Source organism: Tenrec ecaudatus, chromosome 1 (genome assembly GCF_050624435.1).
Source record: "Tenrec ecaudatus isolate mTenEca1 chromosome 1, mTenEca1.hap1, whole genome shotgun sequence".
NCBI lineage: Eukaryota > Metazoa > Chordata > Mammalia > Afrosoricida > Tenrecidae > Tenrec > Tenrec ecaudatus.
The window spans coordinates 44669660-44677264 of NC_134530.1; the positions used below are offsets into that span (position 1 = coordinate 44669660).

A 7605-nucleotide genomic window follows, 5' to 3' on the forward strand; every position below is an offset into this window, starting at 1 on the left:
TGTGTCCGTCTGGCTTCTTGACTGCACTTAGCATGAAGTTTTTGAGTTTCACCCACATTGTTAAATATAGTGATATTTTGTTTCCCTTTTTATTACTGAGTAGCATTCTGTCCTGTAGGTAGGTACACCACAATTTGCTAGCTGGCTACCTTTTGTCTTGGATTGTTTTCCCTTTTTATCTGTATAACAAGGTTGCCGTGAATATCTGTATACCCTTTCATTTCTCTAGAATAGATGTAAGGTCACTCATGAGTCAGAATCGACTCGGTGGAATGGATTGAATATTTTTACAGCAGGTACTTAACCTAGAGGTAGCTTTCCTGGGTAATACAGCAAATGTGTGAAGTGTTGAAGAGCAAATATGTCACTTTGATGACTAAAATGGGCCTGATTCAAGGCATGGCATTTTCAATCCCCTCAAATGCTTGTGAAAGGTGGGCAAGGAATAAGGAAGACCACAGAATAATTGATGTGTTTGAATTATAGTGCTTTCAAAGAATACTGAAAGTGCTGCGGACTAACAGAAGAACAAACACATCTATCTCAGAAGTACAGCCAGAAGGCTTCTTAAAAGCTGGATGGTGAGACTTTTGTCTCACATACTTGGAGAGAATGCAGCATGGTTTAAAATCAGGAAAGGTGTTCAATGGGGTTGTATCCTCTCACTATACTTACTCAAGCTGTATGCTGATCAAATCATCAGAGAAGCTGGATTATGAAGAAGAACGGGGTATTCGGATTGGCGGAAGGTTTATTAACAACCTGCAGTATGCACATGACAGAGCATTGCTCTCTGAGAGTCAGGAGGACTTGAAACACTTGCTGATGAAGATCATGAATTGCAGCCTTCAGGATGGATGACAAATCAGTGTAAAGAAGACCAAAATCCTCACAACTGGACCAATAGGTAACATCATGATAAACAGAGAAAAGATTGAAGTTGTCAAGGATTTCATTTTGCTTGGATTCAAAATCAGTGTTCATGGAAGCAACAGTCAAGAGATCAAATAATGCGTTGCACTGAGTACATCTTCTGCCCAAGACGTCTTTAGAAGACTGGAAAGCAAAAATGTTACTCTGAGGACTAAAAGTCATAGGATTTTCAATGGCTTCATATACACATGAAAGTTGGACATTGAATAAGGAAGGCTGAAGAAGAATTAACGCATCTGAATTATGGTGTTGGTGAAGAATGTTAGAAGTATGGTGGACTGCCAAAAGAACAAACAAATCCATTTTGGAAGAAGTACAACCAGAATGCTCCTTAATGGCTAGGACAGTGAGACTTTGTCTCGCATACCTTGGACGTGTTGTCAGGAGAGACCAGACCAGGCCCTGGAGAAGGACAGCATGCTTGGTGGAGGGTCAGTAATAAAGAGGAAGATGGTCCGGGAGGGGAATTGCCACAGTGGCTGCCACACCAGCTCAGATATAACAGAAGACTGCACAGTATTTTATTGGTGTCACTCTGAGTTGGCACCAACCTGATGACACCTGATGTCCAGAAAATAGCGTTCCGGACATCAAAACATTTACACTTGAGGAAGCGATAAAACCACACCCAGTGTATGTGTAGCATTCCCAGAGTTGATTTAACTAGAAGAAGAAATCGGAATATTTCTTTGACTTATTCTGTGATTTTACGGGGGTAGTTGGTTTTGTGTCAAGTGGGCTGGCTGGGGTGATCAGTGGTTTGGCATTGAGGCCTAGAAGCCCCCATGACAGGGTCTAATACAATGTCATTAACTCCGTGAAGGGATCTACTGTGACTAACCAAGCAGCTGTACGGAGATTGGGGAGTAGTGCAACCCACTTACGCACTCAGATCACAGACCCGATACAATTGAAAAGATGTTCTCTTGGGTATCTGGCCTACTTTCTATACAAGTAGATGCTGCGGGAATGCTTGCCTGTGTTTTACTGGTCTGGCTCCTACATCTGCTTCATCTACTTCCAGTTGTTTAGAATTGAGCCAACGGCCTGCCATACTGCCTGCTGGTCCTGGGAGCCATCAGCTGCCTGACATCTGACCTGCCAACCTTGCACTCGTTCACCTTTCCAGTCCAAGCCTAATCTGTTGACTTTGGATTGATCTGCTTCTGCAGCTACCATGTGGTGCTCCTGCCCCTCTGGGGTTCGTTAGTTCCTGAAGCTACTTGAGAAGTTTTAGGAGAAGCCCCCAGCTTAACATGGGGCCTAGGGACTTGGAAACAGACTGGATTTGCCTGCTTCTACAGCGGTGTGAACCATTGTCCTGATATAAATGTCTACCTATCAATTGAGCTAAAAGCAGCACTGGTTAGCTTCTCTAGAGAACCCAGACTACCACCTGTGCCCATCCCTGGGGCTTTGTTGAGAACATTTTGGCAGGATCTCCAGAACTATTTTCAAAGATTTTGATGTAGTGTGTTTCTTGAATTGGAGAATGTTTGTGATTTATAGTAGAATTAAGTGAAAGGAAGGTTATGCGACTGCATGTACCTTATGACTCAGCAATGCTATCTTGGGACTCGATCCCAGAGAAGTTTGTGTTTCCAAACATAAGTTAAGAAGACTTGTCCCAGAATGTGCGAGGCTGCTGCTTGCAAAAATAAAAAGCAAAGAAAGAAAACCGTGTAAATGCCCATTATCCGGGGGATGGGGAACGAGGTTGTGGCCTACTGCTGGCACAGAATCCCGTGTGGCAGGACAAAGGAACGAATCAGAGTGACCCAAACTGACACGCGCATATCTCCGGACCAGGACACCTCACCTAAAAAGCCAGCTGCCAAGGGTTGTGCATACATGACACCACTGCTCTTGGGAGGTACGCATGCGTGGAGAGCACACGGAAGTAGCCAGACTAAAATATAAGAGAGTGACTCTGGGGAGGGGTGCAAAGGGGCATCAGGGGACTCCAGCCATATCTGTTAGATTTTATTATTATTTTTAAAGAGGTAAAGCAAATAGCACACACACACAAACCAAAAAAATGGGTGTGTGTGATCATATTCTTTATATGTGTATATTTTTCTGCTTGCTACAACACTGCATTTGAGAAATAACACTCCTTACGTTTTATTGAGACGAATGTCGGTATGATGGAAACACTGTCATTTAAAGCACTAAGAACCTGCGGTTGTTAAGTCTCTTCCAAGTCCTGGCAAAGGAGAAAGATGGGGCTTTACCCTTCCCGAAAAGAGTTACGGTCTCGGACACCCACAGGGGCAGTTCTACCCTGTCCTATAGGGTCACTGTGAGTTGGCATGGACTCGATGGCCGGGAGTTTGGTGTAGAGTCACTCCGAGCATCTCTGGGGACCAGACAGGGGAGGGGTGGCAGAGAAAAGCCCCTGGCAAGGGGTATTCGCAACACAGTGTGCAGGCTTTGAGTTCAGGACCAAAGAGCTAATACTTGACCTTTTAGTTCCAGGGCCTGAGACTGGAGCCCAGGGCCCCTGGGGACCTTCCCATGTTCCCCGGAAGCTGGCTCCACTGGCATTTCCATCATTTGGGCCTTTTGTTTTCACAATAACCTACCAACAATGCGTTTAAGAACACTGACTCTCTGCCTGGCCCAGGCCTCAGCAGCCAGCTGCCAGCCCTGCGCTGCCCTGTGCTTGGGGTCAGGGTGGCGCCGGCTGCCCCACTTTCATTGTCTGGAGCTGAGGAGGGAAGAAAGAAGCAGGCCTCCTTTCCGAGCAGCCTGCTCTCCAAGCGCCATTGGCTGAGTCCTGGAGCCTGGGAGGACTCCAGGGACCTAGAAGTAATTTCAGGCCGGGGGTAAAAAAGAGTTTCAATGTCACTGGAGGGACAAACACTACCACCAAAATACCAAAGCCAAAATGAAGAGGCAGAGCGCCTGCGGACCGAAGAGATCGTTTCAATAGCAAACATGTCAAAGCATTTCCTTTTTGCACCAGAAAATCATAGTTTATACGGGACATCTCTGCATTTTAATGTGTTTGATGGGGGCTGGGGGGGGGGTGCCACCAAAGGGAAGACCCTGGGCACCTACGAAGGTACTTCAATAGCCCAGAGCTGAAACGGTGGGTGTGTCCTCAGGGAAGGAGGCGTGAAGGATCAGGCTGTACTTGCAACATGAGCAAATGACCACGACTTCTGGCCTTGACCCTGAGTCCAGGCCACCTCCCCTGTGTCCGAACAGACCTGTGCTTTCTGGACATTTCAGTGGCAGATTGAGTCAGATTCACTATGTGTGGTTAGTAGGCAAGCGTAGGCTTGTGACCAGGGGTGGGGGTGGAGGAGTGTGGAATCTGGAGATTAAGAGTTAAAAACCCCGTTGTGTGGCAGTGTGGCACTGCCCTGCATGACTGTTGCCTTTCTTCGAAGGTGCTGCCTCTGGGTGGACTCCAACCACAAACCTTCTGGCGAACAGCCTTGCACATTAACTGTTTGTGCCACCCAGAGACAGAAGAAGAGGCGAGGTGAGGCGAGCAGATTAAGGCAGCGCGTGGCAGTGTAGGGGTCATCTAGTAAAGACCAAAGGAGAACACACTGGTCCAGGCAGTAAACATTCCTAGTGCCAAGGGGTGGTTTCCAGTCTGCAAACCCACATCATCTGGTGCATCCAATGTGTGGCGTTCATCTGAACTGTATTGGGCTTGTGGAGATGTTTGGGTTTAATTTGTGACTTGGTTGTATGGCTGATGAGCAGCCCGAGGAGCTTGTGCCTTGCTTTATGTTCTAAGGAATACAAGGACGATCATCTAAGTCAACACTGCCTTGATGGGAGAAGTGTCTTCCTGCAGAAGAACCTCTTTGTATATTGCTCATGCTGGGGAGCGTGCCCCTGCAGGGCTCAGGGTGGTGGGTGGTCTGCGTGACCTGGAAAACCAGCTGTAGTGGGGCAAGGTGAATGTGAGGCTTCAGCTACCTGAGGGCAGGCCTGGCGGGCCTGTAGACAGCGTCCTGATGAAGCTCTTGGTTACTCACCGAAAGGGTTGGCAGTTTGAATCCACCAGCTGCTCTGTGAAAGAAAGGTGTGGCGGACTGCTTTCATAAGATTCTCAACCTTGCAAGCACCCTGAGGTGCTTCTACCGAGTCCTAAAGGGTCCTGAGGAGAGGGGTCAATTGGATGGCAATAGGTTTAGTGCTGCTAGAGCTTCACCGGAACTGCCGGTGGCCCGGGCTTTCCCGTGGGGTGGAGCTCAGGTCTGCAGGCTGAGGTCTGGAAGGTCTTCAGGTGTGTCTCTAATGGCTCCAGCGGCCAACACAGCACCCTGACGCCTTGGCATGTATTTGTGGAGCAAGAGGGACCCGCAGGAAGACGTCTCCTCTTGTTCTTTCATGGCTTCCATCCAACGCATTGGGAATGTGTTTTGCCCTCCCTCCAAAACACAGCCAGCCCCAGGCCCTGCACCCCCTATGCCCTGGACCACGGTGCCAGCGGCCTCCTCGTTGCCGCTTGCTTCTGCCCTTGCTCCCCAGTAGCTTTTTTTTTTTTTTTTTAAGAAAGAGCTTTTAAAAGTGCGAAAACCGTTTTGGACCTGGAAGTTGCTGGTACGGCCGTCGGAAGTGCTTATTGCCAACACTATGTCTGCCGTCGGGACAGAGGCCCCCCCGCCAGTGCCCAGGCGGCTGCGGAAGGACCAGTAATGCAGTCAAGCATGATGGACCGTGCGATAGTTTATTGTGCCAGCCTGGCCGATAAACACAAGTAGGATTAACTGAAGGGCAGAGGGATAAATGGCTCGGTGAGCCTCACCTTGCTTGTTCTGTGCCTCAGTTCAAAGGGTACACTACCTGTGGGATGCCTAGCCTGTGGACTGTGTCGCTGTAAGTTGAGGTCCCTTTAAGCCCACACGATTGGAATGTTCATCTCTGGAGCTGGGGACCGACAGTTGATGACAGTTGGGGACCTGCCTTGCTGTTTGCTGCCTGGGTATATATAGCCCAGCTCTCTCTACAGAAGGGGACTGGCAACTGGCAGCTCTCAAGCCTTGAAGGACTGCTAGTGTCTCACTGCTTTATAATTTAACTGTTAATTTCTTGTATTATCTATCTGTATATAATTTAACGGTTCATTTCTTGTATTATATATCTATCTTTATGAATATATTTATATATAATTACTAGCAATCTGGTTTGTCTCTCTAGAGAACCCTGTCAAACACAGACCGCGTGGTCAACATGCCCTTCATCAGCTCCTCCTGTGACACGGGGTCTGCCGCCTCCGCCTCTACCAAGGAGTGCCACGCCCACGTCAAGTCCGTCTGCGACGACGCAGCAGCAAAGGGTGCGAGGACCCGCACGGCGGCCGCGGTCAGTGGGGCCCAGCCCATCCTCTCCAGGCTGGAGCACAGCTCGCCTCTGCCAGGGAGTATGCCCACAGGGCTGGACAGGCCGAGAACCTGCCCATCCGAGAAGGTCCTGGAAAACACCACGGAGCTCATCTCCTCCAAAGTGCCAGGTGCCCGGGAAATGGTGACCCACACGGTATCCAGTGCCAACGACACAGTGGCCAGCCGTGTGACCGAGGCGGGGGGCGCCACCCCGGGCACTGTGCAGAGCGCCGTGGACTTGACCAAGTCCATGGTGACCAGCGGGCTCCACTTGGTCATGGAATCCCGCATGGGCCAGATGGTCCTAGGTGGGGTAGACACAGTGCTCGGCAGGTCAGAGGAGTGGATGGACAAACGCCTGCCCATGACAGACAAGGAGCTGGTCGACATTGCCACCGCCCTGGAGGAGGAGGGCGGCGGTGTGCACATCTCTCCTGTGCAACAGCTGCGGCAGCAGCAGAGCTAGGTCATCGCTGAGCGCCTGGGCTCGCTCTCTCACGGCTGCCAGCACTCGCTGGGCAAGCTGCAGCTCACCAAGCAGAGGGCCCAGGAGCCCTGTTGCAGCTGTTGGACGGGCTCAGCCTGATGGAAACTGTCAAGCAAGGAATGGACCAGAAGCTGGTGGAGAAGCTGGTCAGGAGAAGCTGCACCAAATGTGGCTGAGCTGGAGCCAGAAGCAGCTCCAGAGGACCCAGCAGGACACCAAGGAGACCGCCACCGAGCAGGATGCCAAGGCGACTGAGCAGGATGTGGCCAAGCCAGAGGTTGAGTCACAGGCCCGCACCATGTTTCGGGACACTGCCCAGCAGCTGCAGAAGACCACCTGCGCCACGCTGATGTCCAACCCCTAGGGCCTGCCCGCCAGCGTCAAAGACAAGGTTCAGCAGGCCGGCCGAGGCCGAGGACCTCCAGGCCAGCTTCTCCGGCATCCACTCCTTCCAGGACCTGTCCAGCACCGTCCTGACCCAGAGCCGAGAGCGGGTCTTGAAGGCCCGTGAGACCCTCGAGGAGATGGTGGAGTACGTGGCCCAGAACATGCTCATCATGTGGCTGGTGGGCCCTTTTGCCCCCCTCCCCCCTCCAGAAAGCCCAGGAAGAGAAGTAGAGCGAGGAGGGGTGGGGGCAGGGCTGCTAATGTGGGGGGGGGGGCACAGTTTCTCTAGGCCAAGGCCGACAGACACACTCATCTCCCTGTCCTGCCCCCGGGCTCACTCAGCTCCCATCCCATGCTTTTCCTTGTGTTCCTGGAAAATGCCAGACTCCTTAGGTGTTAAGGCCTCTGTCCTTGGTGTCCCTTCTGCCTAGGACGCTCTTCTTCTAG

General features: G+C 50.9%; 1 pseudogene; it reads left to right on the plus strand.

Moving 5' to 3' along the window:
• Window positions 1-5535: 5535 nt before the first annotated feature.
• Window positions 5536-7605, plus strand: LOC142461098 (perilipin-3-like; annotated as a pseudogene).